The 22,543-nt window shown below is 35.2% G+C and overlaps 1 long non-coding RNA gene across 1 annotated transcript; it reads left to right on the top strand.

Annotated features, from left to right (window-relative positions):
- The first annotated feature begins 9,830 nt into the window (after positions 1-9,830).
- Positions 9,831-10,494, top strand: LOC140851926 (uncharacterized). Its single transcript, XR_012134705.1, has 3 exons — positions 9,831-10,030; positions 10,139-10,231; positions 10,392-10,494. It is a non-coding gene; the product is annotated as an uncharacterized lncRNA (long non-coding RNA).
- Positions 10,495-22,543: the final 12,049 nt, after the last annotated feature.

Raw genomic sequence — 22,543 nt, 5'->3', positions numbered from 1 at the left:
CATGCTGTTGAGGATTATATTGAGGGGTAGAAAGGTCTTTTACGATCTTTTCTCTCTCTCTCCAAGGTTCCCACCTCATCTATATAAAGAGGTAAACGGAGATCCTCCAGGTATGCCTTCTATCTCTCCCATAAACTCTTGCTCTTTTTCACCAACTGTAGAAAATCTAACTTAGCATCGGAGAGTCTCCACTGAAGCCAACTCTGACGGATACTTTTCTTGTAGATCCGACAGTTGTCGACCCACCGGATGTTATCTCGCTCTAGCACCTCCAATCTAGGATGGATTTTAGTTACAACAGATTGACGCTAGAGGAAGGATGCCTGTACATTTTTTGGGAAGAGCGTGCTACCACAATATCGTTAAGAAGAGTATTTTTGAGTTGTCTTAACACCAAGACATGCCAGTCAGTAGAAGCTCTGGTCAGAAATCACGCTTTGCGGTGGCCTCACAACCTCCTCTATCGGCTTCCAAAAAAAATAAGATGGTCCATACCGTGCAACTATCAAGCTCTACCTCGTTAAGCGAGAGGAGCCCCCCTTTTTTTTTCATGCTCTCCTAGTTAGCCTTAAGAATGAGGGGCAAATAATTTAAGTCAGGAGGATGCAAGTTTATTTATGGGAAGAAGTGATTGTTTTATTAAAGAAACTCCATCACACCACCTCAACAGCATCAAGTCTCCAAAAATAAAAATTAAAATATCCCATCTTCAAAAAAAGCCTCCTCCCACTTTAGAAACCCTCTTTCTCTTCCCATAGCTTCTCTTCTTTCCAAGTATGCATTAAAAGAAAAGAGAGAAAAAGAAAAGGAGAGAAGGTCTGGCAGAGATTAAAGGAAAAATAAAAAAATAAAAATTTGCAAGGGATTTTGAACTAATCCCAATGTTCTATCTTTTGTCTACACCTCATTATGATGGGACTTTATATCTACTTCATTATTTATTTAATATCACTCCCATAAATACCCTTTCCTTCTTCTTATTAGGATAAGGAAGACTTCTTAAAGAAAGTCCCGTATTTGACCTGTGAGTTTATAAATAGTGCCAAACCCAACTGTTCGAGTACTTCCTTATCCATGGCTGCAAATCAAATGGATTAGTTAAACGTTCCTCCAGGCACTCTCAATCGAGTCCAATAAATAGGGGTATGCAATCTGGATTAAAAGAAAAAGCAAGCTTCAAACTCATTTTTTATTTTATTTTTTTTTTCTAGAAAAAACTACAGGTTTGTGAGCACCCAAATCAAAGATGAAGCCGAAGTTAAAATCAAAATCGAAGTCAAAGTCAAAATTAAGGCCGAAGCCAAAGTTAAAATTAAGGTTGATTCAAAGTCCAGAATCGGACCAATCCGAAGTCAGATTTAGGCCAATCCGAAGTCAGATCCAGACCAATCCAAAAATCAAAATTAGACTAATCTAATCCAAATCCGGATCCAGATCAATCCAAAGTTAGATCCGGATCGATATGAAGTCAGATCCAGACCAATCTAAAGTCCAGAATCAGGTCAATCTAAAAAATAAATAAATCCAAATTGAGGCAAAGCTTAAGCCCAAGCTGAGACAAAGAATAGAAAAGAGTCAAGCAGGACCCAAGGGCTCTCCAACAAAAATAATTTCTATGATAATAAGCATCCAAGCCCCTTCCACTATTTTATTTTTTATAGAGCAACAGATCCTTGAGCACTTAGCAAAAGCTTAAACCTAAAGCTGGAGTGAGGACAACAACCCAAAGTCAGGTTCCCAGAGGCTAGGATGAAACAAGCCAACTAAAGGCAAACCAGGATAATATGAATCTAATCACCTGTCCTTTTCTTTTCACCAAAGCTCACTTAATTGGAAGGCCTAGCCAGAGCTGGTCCAACAAATCCTTTTATCTTCTATGTGCAGATCAACAAATCAAGATCTCGGTAACTAAGCAATGGGGGGCAACCTATTCGAACCCTCCGAAGGCTGAACTTGTTATTCAACAAGTCAACGCCCCTGAAGACCTTAACTTTCGAGATGAAAGGATCTCGATGATTAAGCAATGAGGGGCTACCTATCCAAATTCTTTGAAAATCAAACTTGTTATTCAACAAGTCAATGCCACTAAAGACCTTAGCCGTCCGAGACACGAAGACTTCACTCTTCAATAAGGGGCCGAAGCTATGCTAGTTGAGCCGAATAGGTTGGAGTACGTTCCATGAGACGAAAATTAAAATCCACCGGCCAAAGATATTGACAGCTAAGCAGTGGGGGTCAGCCTATCTGGACCCTCCGAAGGTCGAACTTGTTATTCAACAAGTCAATACCCCTAAAGACTTGAGCTATCCAAGTTGAAAAGACCTTGACGGCTAAGCAACGAAGGGCTACCTATCTAGACCCCCCGAACTTATTATTCAACAAGTCAATGCTACTAAAGATCTTAGTCGACCAAGGCACGAAGACCTCATTTTTCAGTAAGGGGCCGAAGACCCCACTCTTCAATGGGGGGCAAAAGACCTCAATAGTGTAAAATCTAAGCATAGTTAAGTTTGAAATGCAAGGACACATGAAAACTGAAATAATGAATACAGATGAAGGTGAAAAATTTTAATTCAAAATATTTTATTGATAATAGCTTGATTACAGAAAAAGAGACCCCATGCACCCAATGTTGGACCATGATGCGGCCGCCTATGCGTGGATCTCTGTGAGCGGTCGCGCTTCTCCCACATGCATGAGCAACCCCAAGAACAGATCTAGCCTCTAACAGTGTCAAAGTCTGCTGTAAGGGACGCCATCAATATACAAAATGCTGCAGTACTTTTATATCCCGTCGACTTTTGATTGTATGTTTTCTATCATGCATGTATTTTGGGTTATCTTCTGGATCACTTGAACCTAGTACATGCAATAACTCCTCTTCTTTTTGTCCCATCCATCCTTATCCTATCGAAGCAGCACAATCAAATAAAAAAGTAAGAAGAAAAAGCACGAGGAAAGAGAAAAAGTGGTTGAAGAACAAAGGAAAGAAAAGAAAACCCCTACACTCACCCCTTAGCTGATGCCAAAATCATCTACGGATAGTGTCAAGACCACTAAAAAGTGGGCCCCAGTTTGGGGATGAAGAAAGAGAGCACCCGGGCCTCATCTCGGGATGACATATCGTAGTATTTGAATAGATTTCCGATCCATACACTGAATATTAGGCTTGGATCGTGTACCAACTTTCCAAGCAGGATTTCTCCATCCATGGTAGCTTCGGATAAAGGAAAAGGATCGGAGTGGAAAAACTCCATGCATACGCACGTTCTGGGACGGCACCAAAGCTACATGAACGCTGAGGCTGCCCGTTGCCACCCGATTCTTGCACATGTTTCATGCCTCTAACGGTGCTGAAGCTTGCAACTTTGAAATCTTTGCATAATCGCCATGGCCTATCTACTTTTTGTAAGCAGGCCAGATCGAAGCAGCCCTTTCGTGAGCTGCTGCGCTCCTTCTCCGCAAGCAAGCCCTGAAGCCAGGTTACCTGTCATGCATATGTCTCGATATTTGTGCTGGTCCACTCATACCTAGCACCAGCAATAATTTCTTCTTATTTTGTTCCTCACAAGTGACACTTGGCACATGCAATAATTTTCATGTCACCCCTCCCCCCCCTCCCCCAAATAGACAACGAGGTAAAGAAGGCCTCTTCGAATAACAACTTCGAAAGAAATTGATCGAAGCTATTCATCGTGATATAGCCGAACCATGCGGCAAATATGTCATGAGGGTATAAAAATTGGGAACTGGCATGTCTTTGGAGCAACATATTGGCTCGTCCTCCCTGGGTTTGATTCCTGCTCAGGCCAAGAAGTAGGGGGACATGTGTTGGGGGTTAATACATTGATCGTATCGAAGACATAAATCGTATGGGGGCCCTTTCCTCCTGATGCTTGGTTCGATCGACACATCCGATGACTTTGGTTCGAAACTCCCAAATGACTGTCATGTCAGTCCATTAAAAATAGCGGTTCGTTATAATAACTGTAAGAGGCCCCTCCATGGTTCTGTCATATCATTCCACTTAATAATAAAGGGAGCCATGTACTAAATCATATTATCCTTAAAGCTTCCAATTGTCAACTAATTACATAAATGGGATAGCCCCCACATACTGTTAGGTGACAACACTCACCAACCTAAAGAACCAGACGTGCTGCTCAGAATTATATTGAGGGATAAAAAGATCTTTTACGACCTTTCTTCTCTCTCTCTAAGGTTCATATCTCATCTATATAAAGATGTAATTGGGGACTCTCCAAGTATACATTCTATCTCTCCTGTAAACTTTTTTTTTTGTCCCCTGTCGTCAAAAATCTGATTTGAATATCAGAGGTCTCCTTCAGAGCTAATTCTGATGAAGATTTTTTTTGCAGATCCAACAGCCATCGATTTATCAGACATTGCCTCATTTCAGCACTTTCGATCCAAAATAGATTTCAACTGCAACACCAACAATGCACTGTATAGTGTCCGAAGATGTCTAACAATAAGAGGTCATGATCCAAAGTTCAAACTGCTGAATTTAAACTAGACTTTATGAGGATCTGACAGCAACCTAGTCACCTTTAGATCTATTCTGATCACAAACTAATTATTGTCGGAACCTATCTAATGGCCCTAGGTTCGCTGTGAACATAATTTTATTCTAGAATTACATTTTTAGCAAGAATTTCTTTGATTGAGTGCACCTAGAATTTTGTTTTTGTGTCTTAGTTAAACTAAAGGACATAAAAGGTCCTGACAACTTTTTTTTTTTTGGAGTGCACACACCTCCGTCTCTCTTTTTAAGTCATTTGAGAGAATTCGTTTAACTATATTCACTAAAAGAGGATGGTATTTAGTGAGATGAACTGTCAAGGACAAGAGCCATAAAGCCGAGAAATAAAACACTTATGCTTTTGAGACAATTAAGAGATATTTTTGATAAAGATGACATTACTTTTAGCCATAAAGATTGGCAGACGGTTTCCTCTCCTCTCGTTCTCACGAATCCTAGTTGTGAGTGGAATTTCCATCTCTCTCTTGCCTCCCTTCCCACCCCTCAAGTTTTGGTTTGGGAGGTCGATTAGAGATGGATATGAAAACGTTTAAATAGGAAACCACCAACCATTAGGAAATTCTAGAAATAGAGATCCTTGAAAGGGAGAAATTGGATAGATCACAGGACAAATCCTAATCCAACAACAATACATTATCAAGATAAACATAGAGATAAGCCCAACCACATCTCATTGTTACTGTAACCTTCCATCTTCATAAAATGGATAATTTTACCATAGTGTTGCAGAATGCTGCAGTACATAAAAAACAAGGGTACCTGAACCCTCATTCTATCATTAAAAAATAACTTGGAGTACCAATACCATTAACACTGGGCCACTGAAAAACTTAAATTTTTCCTTTGTGCCACAGTATGAGAAAAATAAAAAGAGTGCATAAAATAAAACAGAATTTTATTTTTTTAAAAAAAGTCTTCCATCTGGTGTCCTCCTGATCACGATTTTTCAATCCTCTCCTCGGTGGCCTATCAAATTCAATCTTATAGGTGGGGACATTTTATTCTACAATTCTCCAATCTATCTTCACCTCTTCTTCCCCTGCATCCTACATGAACATTTTCTTCTCTTTCAGAGCTGGATCACGAGAGATCAAGGCAGGTGGTTGACCCCATCTGCTTTTTAGAGCGGAGGAAGTGCATAGTTATGTGGGATTGAGGTTGGACATTCCCTCCTAAAAGAGGAACCTTTAGGTATGGATGGTGTTAGGAGCAATTTAGAATGGATCGATGATGTATAAAGATTTAAATCCGTTATGATCCATTGGATCCATATTAGCACCTTTCAAACGGCCTAATTGTTGCAGTTTGTCTGACCTTTAGTCGGCAAATTTCTGTCCTGACCCTTGATCGGAGGCTATTCTATCCGATTTATTGTCAGAATGTTCTTGATCCGAATCCTTGAGCGAAAAAATTTGGTCTGACCCTTGGTCGGAAAGCTATCAGTCCCAACTTCTAGTCGATACGCTACACTCTCTGATCTCTCCTCGAAAACAGATTGATCGGATGCAGATTCAAAAGGCAGGCGCCAACTAGTCATAGCTGTCAATGCTATCTGACCATAGTTGTTAATGCTATGTTGACGTAATCACCTGATCCTGAGAATCTTCCAGGTGTAACTGTCTGATTCTAAGAATCACAATCAAATAACTGCACCAGATTTGACCAGCCTGTCCATAAAAAATGATTACACAGTCGTCTCCTCTATAAATACTTGAATCCCGAGGATCCAGATAAGTAATCTATCTCAGAGAGCTAAAACTCTGCTTCTCTATTTGTACGTTCTGATTTGAGCATCGGAGGATCCTCATCGGAGTACAATCTTTCGGTTCAAACTTTTTGACAGGTTGCTCCAGTGTTGCGCTTCTCAATTTTTCGGCATCAATCAGAAACAAGCCGCAATAGATAGAAGAAGGGCCGAATCTCAAGTCCTATAGAAAGAAGTAGATAAGTCAGAAACTCTCAAAGATGGTTACACGCAGGACTTCCTTCCGGCGAACCAACACCTCTACCTCCCACACTAAAACAAAACAAGATATTAGTGATGCAAAAAATTCATCGCTAATAATGAATTTTCATCGATAATAGTTATTAGCGATGAAATTATCATCGCTAATATTTCATCATAAATAATAGCGTCATTGATAATTTTTTAAGATAAAAAAATATTTTTGTCGTCAATAATCGATATTACCGACAAAAAATTTTCATCGTTAATTTTTTTTAACTATTTAGGATGAAAAATTTTAGTCATAAAAAATGATAATTTATGATGAAATATTAAGTCGCTAATAAAAAAATAATTATTTATGATGAATTATATTCATCACTATTAATTAATTAAATTTTTTTATGAAAATTAAATTTAAAAAAAATTATTAGCGACGTAAATTTTTTATCACAAATATAATAATTTTTGACATAAATTTTTATCGTTAATAAATTATCAATTATTTACAATGAAAATATTTTCATCGCTATTAATTTAATTTAAAATTTTTATACAAATTAAATTTTAAAAAAATACGAGTGATGTAAATTTTTTATTGCAAATATGCTAATTTTTGACATAAATTTTTATCATTAATAAATTATCAATTATTTATGATGAAATTATTTTCATCACTATTAATTTAATTAAAATTTTTTATAAAAATTAAATTTAAAAAAATATTAGCGACATAACTTTTTCATCATAAATATGATAATTTTTGACATAAATTTTTATCACTAATAAATTATTGATTATTTATGATGAAAATATTTTCATCATTATTAATTTAATATAAATTTTTGATATTTTTAAATTTATCAAAAAATTATTTTCGATCAATTTTTTATCACTAATATATTTTTTGATGATCAATATTTCATTAAAAATAATTCCATCGCTAACAATTTACACATATTTTTTATAAAAAATAATTTATATTTATAATATTTTTTATAAATTAAAAATAAAAAAATAAAAATAAAAAATTTACATAAAAAATTTATAAATAAATTTTATTATTTTATTATATTAAATTAAAATTATAAGAGGTCTAAAATAAAAATAAAATGCTATATAAATTGGCCATCAAGCACTACAGTAAAAAAGAGAATTAATCATCATTTTTTGCCGATGCTTTTTGAAAGCGTCGACAAGTTGCGCTGACCTGCCGACGCTTTTAAAAAGCATCGTATTTTCAATGACGCTTTCAGCATTGTCAATGCCGACGTTTTTAGCAAAAGCGTCGTTAAATAAAAAAAATACTGACATTTTTTTGCGTCATTATTTAACGACGCTAAAATACGTCGTTAGGTTCGCTTAATCTGACCCCCATTCTTCCATGCCCTAATCTATCTGCTGCCGCCCCCTCCCACCCATTTTTCCCATTCTCCCGTGCCCTAATCCCCTCCCAGCCCCCATCTCCGTCGATTCTCCACCATCGGCATCGCACCCGCCGTCCATGCCGCACCGCCATCCGTCGCTCCCCTCTGCTGCCGCATCCGTCTACGCCGCACCCGTGCCATCCATGCCATACGCCGTCCGCCCTCCTCAAAGCCACCCCACCGGCCCTCCTCCCCTCCCCCCTCCCGACGGCCATCTTCGCAGGCCCAAAAGACCCCCCCGATCCCCCTCCCCGACCCGACCGCATCCCACCATCCTCCTCCCCGACATTGTACCCCACTGCCCCCCCACCCCCCCGCCCCCCCCGGCCCGACCACCGACCCAGCTGACAGGTGGCCCCCCTGTCCTCCCTCCCCGACCTCCGACACCCATCCCTGACGCCGCACCCCACTGCCCCCCCGACTCGGCCACCGACCCAGTCGACAGGTGGCCCCCCTGTCCTCCCTCCCCGACCTCCGACACCCATCCCCGACCCTCCCAGCGGGCCGTGCTCCTTGGCCCCCTTTCTCCTCGACCGCACCGCCTCCCTTCCAGCTACCGGTGCTCCTTCACCCCCTCACTCTCCGACTTTTGGTATATAATTTATTTTTTTTTAAATATATTTTAGATAATTTAAAATAGATAAAATATATATTAATTATTGACTGTCATATTTTTTTATTGAATGCAGGTATTTGACGAAAATAATATCGTCCAGTATTTTCTCATATTATTGTCTACTGTAAGTAATTCATTTCTCTAATAATGTTTTATTTTTTAGATTGGAAGATTATTCTCGTGTATGATATTATTTGGAAGTGTACATAGTAGTTAGAAGATTTAGATAATATTTTAATTATTTTTGTTAATTATTTTTAGATTTAATTGTGATGCCTTAGCTTTTGATGGCTAGACTGACTTTGGAAAAGAGATTGTTTGTTTCATTGTATATGAGATAGGACCTTCTTTACTTATTAGTTGATGATAAGATGTAAAAGATAAAGATTGGTTTACTGTCATCAAAATAAAACCTAAAGACTTATATGATATGAAAAATCAAGTGGAGGATGATGACGATGACACTTATACACAATGTATGCCCTATAATTTTGTGCCAGCTGATGATTTAAATGCTACGATGATGTTGGTTAGGACAGAATTTGAAGGAAACACTACTGCTTGATTGTTACTGGTAATAATTATTTATGATGTATATAATTTATATTAATTATTGTGTTATTTTACTTCATATATTAACTGATTCTACCTTTTATTTATATAAATGCTAGGTGACATCATGTGTCGCAGGGGACGATATGCTGGTGTGCAGTTCCAATTTTCACAGACAGAGACCGGTACGTCTTCTTCAGCACAGCAGTCTGAAGCCAGTTCAGCTGCACAGTATTCTGAGCCCTGTCCTTCTTCATCATCAGCACAGCACGATCCTCTTATTCATCAACCTGATGATGAGATACACGTGCAGGGTATATATTATCTTTTATATAATTTTATTTTTATTTTATTTTATGTATATTTATGATATCGTTACTTTTATGTATTTTTTGCAGATGGATCCGGGAGAGTACGTCCCAGATGCGGACCCACAGTAGTACGAGATGTGTGACAGATGCATGAGGGTGAGAGAATTATTGTGGAGTGCAATCAGCTAGGTCAGCCAATTAAGAAAGCTGCCTGCTTATTGACTTCATTTTTGGGGATTGTTGCTCAGAGGCCTCAGCTATATCTGTTGGGCTATGCAAAATGGAATGACATGCTTCCAACGTACAAAGTTGAGCTCCTCCGAGTTATAGAGATAATGAATCGATGTTCATACTGTATATTAATTGTTAATTACTTATATAATTTATTTCATTTAATTTTTTTTTTTATTGAGCAAGTTTGTTCTCCCTCCATCCACTCATGATTTTGTAATGAAGTCTCTCAATCACAAATGGAAAGAATATATAGCACAATTGAAGAGGGACTATATGAGACAGGGTATGATAGAGGAGGAGGTTGCTAGGAATTGTCCTCCTGATGTACCCCCTCATCAGTGGATAGAGTTGGTTCATTATTGGTTCTCCTAGAGGGCACAGGTATATTATCTACTCATTATCTTTTCTTTTAAATATTTTATAAAAATATTGATTTATATTATATATTATATATTATACATATAACAAGTTCTTTACTTTATTTTACAGACTTATTCTGCTATTGGTAGAGCTGCACGAGCAGCTCAGTCTGTTCCTCATACATCGGGGTCGAAGAGTTATGCACGACTCCGACAGGAGTTTGTATGTTCCTTAAACTTTCATAATTAACTTTTAATTTTTATGTTGAAATATTTATATAACTAATATCATTATGTATCATGGATCATGTCTGTATCATAATACTCATATATTTTCTAAAATTATTATAACTATTTACTTAAAATTAAAATTATTTGTGTAGGTGGATGAGCATGGGAGGGAATCCGATAAAGTGGAGTTTTATCGGATGACTCATACTCATCAGGATGGTACTTTTGTTCGAGATGAGTCGAGAGATTTATATGTACGGCATTATTAATATTCTATTTTTTACAATAATTTTAATTTAATTTTGTTAGCTATTAATGTATAACTCTTGTTTTCAAAATAAATATAGGAAAGGGCTACATCTCTCATTACGGAGCATGACGATGAGTCCGTAGCATCTACGCAGTAGAGCCGTATCGAGGTCGAGGTGTTCACAAAGTTGATGGGACCAGAGCGCTACGACGAGTGAGGGGTTATGGAGTAGGAGTCACCCCCACTCAGTTATCTGAGGTTAGTAGATATACGCAGCATGCTGCAGTAGATGCTCAGAATTCATGTATCCGCAGACTCGAGACAGAGATACAAGAGATTAGACAGAGTCGTGCCACTGAGATGAAGGAGATACGACAGAGCCGTGCCGAGATGCAGGCCATGAGGGGACAGATTGATCGGCTTACATCTTTATTAGAGATGTACGGCCCATCTCAGGTAAACACATATTATTAAATATATATTTTTATATTAATTTAATGATCTATATATTTTTATTTATAGATATGTAAATCAAACTTTTCATATGTTTCTTGTAGGCTCCTGGCACATCAGGCACCCGTCGAGACGGCGGCACGTCACGTGGAGACAGCGATGACCATCCGCCTGCAGATTGACGTCATTTTATTTTTATTGTAGTCATATATTTTCTGTATGCTTTTAGTTAGGTTGAATTCTTGATTGTAATGGATGATTAGTACTTTATTTTTATTTATATAAAATAATATCTTTTGGTTTGGTTAAATTTGCTATTGAAGTTTGCTTTTGGTGTGAATGGTGGTGATTGTACAGGTTTATGTTTGAATAATTGATATAATTTTGTATAGGAATGTATGTATTTTTTTTCGTATATAAAATCTATATATTTTTTTTTGTTAAAAAAATTAACGACGCTTATAAGCGTCGCTAGTGACTTAACTGCCGACGCTTCGAAAAGCATCTTGGTAGAGTGGAGGATGTGTTGTCATTAACGACGCTAAAAAGCATCGGTAAAATTTAATTTTATGATGCTTTAAAGCGTCGTTAGAAAATATTGCGATGCTTTTAAAAAATGTTGGTGCTTTTCGTCTCCACTCTTACATAGGCGATACTTTCGCAATACTTTTTGAAGCATCGTAAAGCTTATTTCCGATGCTTATTAGCATCGTAAAATGCCTTTTATAGCATCATCTTTTACCATTTTCACTGTAGTGAAGTATTGGCATCTACAGAAAGAGAATGGACTGAGAAAGGAGAGTGCTCGAAAGAGCTCAGACCGGCTTGCTGCTGCCTCATCAGCTGCATCATCTGCTCCATCTGTGCTATTCACTCCATTATTTGGATCTGGAGCCGCTGGTACTCGTCGACGCGTGCAGTCAACTCATCAGCTTGCTGCACAACCTGCCTCTGAACCTTTGCTAGCTGAGCATTACAGGTAGCATGGATGTCGGTCCTGGATGAGTGTGGGGATGAGGGAGTGCTGATCCCATGCCCTAGACCCCTAACATAACAGGGTCTCGTACCAAGCACTTGATCATAGATCTCGTCATTTGTGGGTGCGGTTGAACCCTCAGGGATAGACTGAAATTTGATGTCTATCATACGGTCCTGAAAATTAAAGTTATAGCTATTTTAATTTCATACTAAAAATTAAACTACGAATGAAAAAATAATTAAAAAAACTTACAAAAAGCTATTGGCTCTCCGTCGTCCACTCTTCTGACCGTCGCTGGTGGGTCCGTTGGTAGATATCGATCTTACCAGGAAGCTCATCACTCTCTGTATCTCTCTATAATTTGAGAATAATTAATTAATTTTTTTAAATAGTTAGAGAGTTAAAATATACTAATTAAAAATTACTTACCATCTGCTCCATATGACAAGCGAACGATCTCGAACCTCCATAATACGGTATGGTCTGTCTCGCCCGATTCGTGACGTTCTTAACACATCGTCTCTGTACAGTTAGCAGTCAAATTAGTAGGTAAAAAATTAAATTTAAGAATAAATAATTCAATAATTAAATTTTGAAAAAAAAGTTTGGATGTGTAACCTGATATACCGGATCCTCGTAATACTGGCGTATGAGAGCCCAATCATCTATAGTGATACTGTCATAGGGCCGCTGCCGTGCTGCTTCCACCTTATGATCCTGCATCATATGGTACCAATACTGATGGATGCGATCGCGATACTCCTTGAAATACAAAGATAAATGAGCATCCACAACTCGCCGCACGCGATCCTCTTCAAAATTAATAATATCAAATACACCCTGCCAATAACAATTATTAGAAGAATATCGTGCTAATTAAATATTCAAGTATAATTTATTTTACCTGTAACTGGATGTAGAAAATCTCTCTCTGAGTCCGTACAATGTGACGCAAATTGAAAAACATCACGGGGGCATAGCTGTGGCATATGATGCCCAGCTCAGTTTGCCATGACTCGCACCATCTCCTAATGAGTCTGGTGTAGCCAAGTGGTGTCTCAATACGGAGATGCTATCCCGGGTGCTCGCATCTCCAATGCTCTAGAGCGAGATTCTTCAATGGACCTCATCCTTACCTTATCATTGGTGGAGACTGATATGAAACAACAATAAATAAATCATTAGTATAATAGCTATCCAAATAAAAAAATTAAATTTTATTATATAAAAAGTATAATAATACCACTTGGACCTATCTTATTCGGATCCGCCTCACTAGGACCTGCCAGTGCAGGACCCTCTGGCGACGGAGCTGGTGCGGTAGTGAAAATAGGTGAAGGTGCCTCAGTTTCAGGGGTAGACTGTAAATACGAACGTTGTCGTCTGTCTCCCAGTGCCATACCTTCAATTCTTGACATATAAATAAATATAATATTAAATAATAATAATAATAAATAAATTATATTCTAATGAATAGAATTATATCGCATACTATTATTGCAAGAAAAGATTGAACAAAGAATATAGATCTACTCATCAATATTCGTATCTTTTTCGATGTATAGGTCCTCCTCCGAATCACAATAATCGACTAATATATCATCTTCTATCTCATCATCATTTATGAACTGATCGTCGTCCTCTGACTCATCAAGATTAAATACAAAATTAGCTTCAACTTCATTGGATGGCAGATCAGCCCTATTCAAAGAAGCTATTACAAGTTCTTCATCAACAAGAAGTTTGACTAATATTTGTTCTTCTTCTTGAAAAGCTTTCTCTTCATATAAATCCGAATTTTCATCCATCTTCAATTGGATTGGTATTCATATACGTCTCTAGATGTTATTTTTTGTACGACATGCCAATTACCTCGATACTTTAGATCCTTCAAATATATTACTTGTTTCTCTTGAGTTGCTAATATATATGACTCATTCTGGTACTATATTCGTGCAAAATTTATACTGATAAAGTGTAGATCGATATGAATACCAATCTTTTTATTGCTAATATCCTATCATTTACACTAAAATAAGAATACAGAATTAGTGGACCCATACTTCAGTTCTATGATATCTATCAGTATACCATAATATTCGATCTCTTCTTCTCCTTCATATCCTATCATAGCAATTCCACTATTCTGGATCCGTCATTGCATCTCAAGCTCTCTTGTATGAAATCTCATTCCTCCAATGATACAGGATGCGTAGTGGTTAATCTTTCGATCGAGGCCACATGCTAAATCGTACACTTATCGATCGCACTCTCTTCTTTATTAAAATATTTATATTTCATCTACACCATAACATAAAAAATTATGTTGATTCAAATAATTATTTTTATAATTATTAAAAATAATATATTATTAGTACAACTTACAAGATCATCAAATCATTTTATAAATTTTCTCCTATGCCGATCATCAGCATCCTATTATACTCTCTGTATAGTATACTCTTGTGCTCATTGCAACAAGTCATAATTTTTAATTTTATATCGACATGAAAAAAATACTTAGAATATTAAACAATATACTAAGATGATACTTACTCAATAAAATCTTCAATTTATTCATAATTATTTAAAATATAGAAGTGTACCTTAGATAGCTCATTCATGTCCATAAATTCATATCTCCTTCCACCAATGGTCGAACCATTTATTTAAACATAGACAGTATTAGTTTATTGTTACCTCATTAACGGTCTGCGTTACGATCTGTATGATTGAATCTTGTTTCGATATTGTCAAGATACATTGAGCAAAATGTGACACATTTCATAGCTACGTATGCTTCCGTTATAGATCCTCCAGGTCGTACTTTATTGTACACATATTTTTTTAGGATACATAAGAATCTGTAAATAAAAATAAATTTAAATTTTAAAAATATATTTATATCTTATAATTGATATGATAAAGTATGAATAATTTTTTATCTTTTAATAGGATACATCCACCGATAATGTACCAGTCCGATCAAAAGAGCTTCTTTTGGAAGATGAATAGCCCAGTGCAACATAACATTAAAAAATGATGGTAGAAATTTTTTTTTAATTTATAAAGAATGAGCACGATATCCTTCTCAAACTTCTCAAGTTAATCTTCAATTTTTGACAACATAGTTCTCTGGAGAACACTCCCAACTCAATCAATGCAGTTAGAACATCACCACTCAAATAGCCACGCATGACCACAGGAAGCAAACATTGCATCATCATATGCGAGTCATGACTTTTCATGCCAGATATATTACCGTCGTTGTTTTCAACATATCGTGATATATTTGAAGCGTATGTGTCAGAAAATTTTATGATTTTAAACCATTCATAGAAACTCTTCTTTTCCTCATTAAATAGTGAATAACATGCAGGTGGCATAAAAAATCTATCACCTCGATGAACTAAATACAACTCGATCGAATTCTCATTTTCTGCAAATCAAGATGAGCTTTTGTACTATCTTTTATTTTTTTTGAGATATTTAATACAATATCAATGATATTATCATAAATATTCTTTTTAATGTGCATTACATCTATATTATGATAAAGTAGTAGCTGCTTTCAATACGGTAGTTTGAAAAAGATACTTCGCTTCATCCAATTCAGCTCCGCTTCAGTACGTTCCACTTGTGAATATCCGATGTTTTTCCAAATTAGACGTTTCCAATGACTTTAAGTTATTCTAAAACTTTTGGTCCACTTAACTCCTTAGGTAACGGACGTCGGTCGGACTTACTATTAAAGTATTGGTTGTAACGGATCCTCCAAAAATGATTATCAGGTAGAAACCATCGATGACCCATGAAGTATATTTTTTGTCCATGCTTTAAATATAAGGAGGATGCATCATTGTTGCATATTGGACATACCAGATATCCTTTCATACTCCACCAGATAAGTTTTCATATATAAAAAAATTATTTATAGTCCATAAAATCGAAGCATGAAATTTAAAATTTCTTCGACTCACACAATTATATATCTGTACTTCATTTTCCCATAGCTCCTTCAGATCATCAATTAACGATCATAAATATTTATTAATATCATTATTTGGTACTTTCGAATCTGGAATCAACAGTGACATAAAAATAAATAGTTCTTTCATGTACTTTCAAGGTGACACATTATATACAACTAACATCACATGTCAAAAACTATAGGAAGTACTCAAATTATCAAAGAGATTAAATCCATTTGTCGCTAGACCAAGCCGAATATTGCACGGGTCACTCATAGTGTGGATGCTTTGCATCAAAGTCTTTCCATATTATGGAGTCGGCTGGGTGGCTAAGTATGTTCTCCTCCGAAACCCACTATTCATGATGCCATCTCATTTCTTCAGCTGTCTTTATGGACATATATAGCCTTTGAAGTCTTAAAATCAATGAAAAATATCTTAAAATTTTTTGAGGTATCTTCTTTCCTTTTCTATTATCGATTTTGTACCTAGGCTTACTGCATTTCAGACATTCAGTTGCCTATTCATTATCCTTATAAAATAATATACAGTCATTTTTACAGGCATGCATGTATAGGAATATAGCCAAGTCCCAATTTCTGTATATATATTTTTACTTCAGAATATGATTTCGAAAATCTCTCTCTATTGAGAAGAGCTGCTTTAATCAATGTCAAATTTTGATCAAATGACTTTTGACTCCATTGGTTCGCAGTTTTAACGTGAAGTAATTTTATCAAAAACTCTAACTTGGAGAACTTTGCACAATTTGGATAGAGTGGCTCTCGTGCATCTCTTACAAGCTTTGCAAACTGTTCAGAAGTTCTTTCTATCTTAAATCGGATATTGTGTTCATGATCAGAATTGCCTTCAGATGCACTAGTACTCATGCATATATTTGAACAAATATCCTGATACAAATCATCTAATAGTTCTCCTATACCACCATGTTCGACAGGTTCAGTAGTATCATTATCATCTTTAGTATCATCATCATCGCGCACAACTTCATTCGGATCACCCTCCTTATGCCATATCCAGCAAGTATATTTCTTATCCATACCATAACGTAGCAGATGCTCCTCAATAAGTGTTATGTGATGATATACCATATTGACACATCTCTTATATGGACACTTTATCCGACTAGCACTGTCAGCCTTATGCCGTGCAAAGTCAATAAAATCTCGAACATCTTTTTGATATTTAGATAAAAAAATACCTCTAGCATTCATCCAACTTTTGTTGATATCCATCTAACAACAAACATGAAAACCATTAACAACAAAAAAATTTTTAGTGGTATTCATCCGAATCGAATCCCGACCCGAATTTCGGATCGAATCTCAACCCAGATTTCAGATCAAATCTCGATTTGGATCTGGGCACGAATTATTTTATATAAAACAATATGCATTAAAGAATACGACTGAATAATAACACAAAAAATCTTCTTCTATCAATTTAATGAAACAAAAATGCATGATCCTATCCATTTCAAATCATTACTAATAGATGTAGCCCTATCCCTTTCAGAAAAGTAATAATCTTATTATTGTTATTAATCGATCTATTGTTTCATTATTATAAAAATTTTGACAGCATCTCTTCATGATTCTCCAAGTATACGATGTGAATATGGTGCCTACGTACCCTATCTACCATATATCCAAAGAACAGTGGACAGATAACTGCTGAATACCACATAATGAAATAAAATATCAATTATTAATAATAATAAGATTATTATTTTTTTAAAAATTTAAATATGAAATATTCAAGAGTTGATCTCGATCAAGATCGACTCTAGAACGAAAATCTACAACTCAATATAATTTAACTACCATCTCTGAACATACATTTAAAGATAAATTTTTAATTTAATAAAAAAGAGTAACTCTGTATTAAAATTTTTTCATCAAAATTTTAGTAGAGTTTTCTCTAAAATAAAATTATTTTTTATATTTAATTATAATAAACAAAAGCATACAAAATAGCATACAAAATAATTAAATTGTAATAAGTAAAAGCAATATGCATTATGCTAGTGGAACAAAAAAAATTTATAAATTTTTATAGTAATACTAAAAAATTTATGCTATAAATATAAAATAAACTATAAGCAGTTGAGCATACAAAATAATATTAATACAAAATAATAATACGAAACCTAATCCCGAGGGTCCAATGATTTTTTATTTTTTTCTAAAATATTTTTTATCTAAAAATAATAATTTTTTTTATTTTTTATAAAAATTTTTTTTATCTAAAAATATTTTTTTCTAAATATTTTTTTCCCTAAACGAGCTATAGACTCAGCCGCCCACGGCCCCCACTCCCATGGTGCCGGCGCCGTCACCTAACCCACGTCGCCCGGACTCGATCCCCGTGACCCTCGCTCCCGCAGCGCCACCACCGTCACCCACCCCTCATGATCCACCCTCCGCAGCACCATCGCCCTTTCCAACCTCCCGCGACTCGGATCCCAAATCAGATCCTGATCAGATCTTAATCTGGATCCCAATCCGAATCGAGATCTCGACCTTGATCTAATTTGGAACATGATCCATATTTTATTTTTACTAATCAAATAATAAAATATTTGATTAATATATATTTTTATTTTTTTATTTTCTTTTTTTTCCATCATTTCTCTCTTCCCTTACTTTTTTCCCACGGTCACCCACCCCTCCCCGGCTAATCTCCTCCCCGATCGACCCCCTCCCTGACCGCCCACGGCCCCTTCCTCGCTCCCGTGTCACCTCCGATCGCCCCCCGACTCCATCTCCATCGACCGATCCCCTCCATGGCCTCATGTTGCCCCCGACTGCCCACGGCCCCCTCCTCGCCCTCGTGTCGCCCCCTGACCTCAGCCCCGCCCCCTGTCACCCCTGGCCGCCCACTCCCACCCCTGCAACCCCCTCCACCGACCGACCCCCTCCTCAGCCCCGTGTCGCCCCTGACCACCTACGACCCCCTCCCCACCCTCGTGTTGCCCCCAGCCACCCCTCGACTCCATCCCCGCCCTCGTGTCGCCCCTGACTACCCACTCCCACCCTACAACCTCCTCCACCGACCGACCCCCTCCCAGCCCCCATGTCGCCCCCAGCCACCCACCCCAGCAACCCCTTCCGCCCCTCGAACCCCTAGCCCCCGTGTCACCCCCGACTGCCCACCCCCACCCCCGCAACCCCCTCTGCCCCTCGATGGCTCGATCAACTAAAAAAAAAAAGAGTTGGAAGAACCCTTACCTCCGGCAGATGGCGGATGGTAATGGCAGCATCAGAGGCACAGACGATAATGATGGCGGCGATGGTGGAGAGGCGCTCGCCAGTGGGAAGAGAGGAGGGAGATAGCTCGAAAAGGGAGAGGGAAGAGGGAGATCTCGATCGGAGAGAGGAGAGGGTAGAGGGGAGAGCATGAAGAGGGGAGAGGGGAGAGGGAGGGGGGAAGGAAAGGATTTCGTATGAAGGGATGTCGAGTTAACGTGCATTGAATGCAGAACTATAAGCGACAAAAATTTTTATCGCTAATAATAGTATTAGCAACAGAAAATTATTTTCATTGTCAATAATTCTCGTCAAAAAAAATTTTCTACTAAAAAAATTTTCCTCTAAAAAAAATTTATTCAAAAATAAATTATCGATAATAAAAAAAAATTATCATTAATAATTTTATTAGAAATAAAAATTTTAATTTTTATTGCTAATAAATACTATCAAAAAAAATTTTTTTTAATAATTTTTTTCCAAAAACATAAAAAAATTATTTTTAAAATATTTTTTTGATGAAAACACTTTTCATCACTAATAATTTTTTTTCAATTAACAAATTTTTTGTTTACAAAAATTGATTAAAATAATATTTTAAAAACATGATTGTCGATAAAAAAATATTTACATTGAATATATATTTTCTTAAAAAATTTGATAAAAAATTTAAATACTATTTGTGATAAAAATTTATTTTATATCACTAATAATTAAATATTTTTTCAATAATAATTTTATAAACAATTAATTTTTGATTTTTTTCATCAAAAAAAATTTTCATCCAAAAAATTTAACAAAAAAATGATATTAAAAAAATATTCATGATGAAAAATAAAATTAATTTTCTTTAATCTAACAAATTTTTGGTCTAAAAAAATTTTAAAATAATTTTATTAAAAAAATTAATTTTTTATTAATAAAAAAATTATAAAAATAATTAATTTATGATTTATTTTTTAAAAAAAATAAAAAAATTATATACATAAAAAATATAATTATGATAAAAAGTTCAATTTATATCGATAATAATTATTATAAGAATAACTCTTCGACTTTTACAATAGAATGGATACTATGGGAAATCGATAGCTTTGAGATCTTCGATTTTCAAGGAGCTCATTTTCTTCTTGGAGTTTTCATTCCGAAAGTCAGAGTACGAGAATATCACGATAATTTTGAGATCATGAGAGAAATTCATCAAGATTGAGATTTGAAGCATAGGATAGAGACAGAAAGTTAGAGATCCAGAAGCTCGTATATTGCATATATGTAAAGATCGAGCTTAAGAAATTCGTCAGAAATTATGTGAACATCAAAGATCTAGCAATTAATCAGAATCAAAGTAGATCTGCGGATAGTGAAAGTTGTGTTATAAAGCACAAGCTCATATTTATGCTTTGCATTGCTACAAAGATGACTACTCATATTATTTTTCTTCTCATGATTGAAACTCCTCTAGAGATATATTTGAGCGTCGATCGATGCGAGAAGCACAGAACCTTTCGAGATCATAGAAGTCATGCTAGAATATGCTACTTAACTATATAGTTTCTGCATAAAAGGAAGCTCTTTTCATGCAGCTTAAGGTAGACACTCCATCAAAAAATTTTATTGATATCACTAGTAATAGTGACAGTGATGAACAGATGAATTTTACGTCGCAAATAAACGTATAGCTCATTCCATTCAAAAAAATCTATTCATTCTAATCCACAAATATCATCCACTTTCATATGATTTTTTCATACAAAAATTTGATCTGGATCATAACTCACATTTATTTTTTTATCATATAAAAGGATAAAATATGTATATAACTGCTACAAAAAATAGATGCAGTTGTCTTACATAAAATCAAAATTTTAAATTTTATAATTTTTTTAAAATTTTAATTTTTTTATATATTGACAATAAAAATATTTTCATCATAAATAAGTATATTTATGATAAAAATAAAAGTATCATCATAAATAATCATTATTTATGATGAAAAATTTTATCACAAATAATAAGCAACTTTTAATTTTTTTTAAAGTACTAATTTTTTTTAAGTATTTATGATGAAAATATTTTTTTCATGAATAATCTAGTATTTACGATAAATTTTTTTTCATCATAAAAATAAATTATTTATGGTGAAAATTTTTATCACAAATAATAATGAACTTTTAATTTTCTTTTAAATTTTTAATTTTTTAAACTATTAGTGATGAAAATATTTTCATCAAAAATAATCATGTATTTATGATAAAAAAATTTTCATCATAAAAAAAATTTATTTATGATAAAAAAAATTTATCATAAATAATTAGTAATTTTTGATTTTTTTTAAATTTTTTATTTTTTTTTAAATATTTATGATGAAAAGAGTTCATCGTAAATAATCAAATATTTATGATGAAAAAATTTTTATCATCATAAAAAATACTTATTTATGATGAAAAATTTTTATCATAAAAAATGAGTAATTTTTATTTTTTTTAACTATTTATGATAAAAAATTATCATCATAAATAATGAGTATTTATGATGAATTTTTTTTCATCACAAATATTAATTATTTATGATATAATATTTTAATCATAAATAATTTATAATTTTTAAATTTTTTAAATTTTTTATTTTGTTAAATATTGACAACAAAAATATTTTCATTGGGAGTAATATTATTGCTGATAAAAAAATTTAAAATTAAAATAAATAATATATTATTTATGATAAAAATATTCATCATAAATAATTCATATTTATGATGGAATAATTTTTTCATCGCTAATATGCAACTATTTATGATGATTTTCATCGTAAATATTTTATTATTTATGATCAATTTTATTTTTCATCATAAATGCTATTAATGATGATAAAAATATTTACATCGTAAATAATTCTATTGCAAAAATGCTCTTTTCTTATAGTGCTGGCAGGTACATAATGAAATAAATCACTCTGCTTCTGTGCCTCCGACGATGGCGAAAGTTCCTGCATCGATGCAACAACCCATGGTGGTGATCGTGAAGTAATTCAACCTACTTTTTCACTAGATACAGGAACTAACTGCAGTCATTCGGGCAACGATCCAGCCTCCACTGGCACCACATTCGATGAATCAAACCCAGCGACTGACGGTGGATCATACTTAAGAGCCAAGGAGACGACGATCTCTGAGTCCTTGGTCGGGGTATGATTCAAGCCCCGACTGACGATCTCCTCCATGCTTTGAGGTGCATACCAATTGAGATATGAAAATCGAGCGAAGACTTCAAGAAATGGATTGGAAGATCCAGCAGATTTGCAACAACCCATCAGCCCCATCCGACGGGTTTGATTTTGAACCACCTTTCGTGACGAGCATCCTCCAGGAACCTATCCCACCAAA

Source organism: Elaeis guineensis, chromosome 10, assembly GCF_000442705.2.
Source record: "Elaeis guineensis isolate ETL-2024a chromosome 10, EG11, whole genome shotgun sequence".
NCBI lineage: Eukaryota > Viridiplantae > Streptophyta > Magnoliopsida > Arecales > Arecaceae > Elaeis > Elaeis guineensis.
Note: the sequence above shows the minus strand (reverse complement) of the source record. Positions and strands in the feature narration are given on the sequence as shown.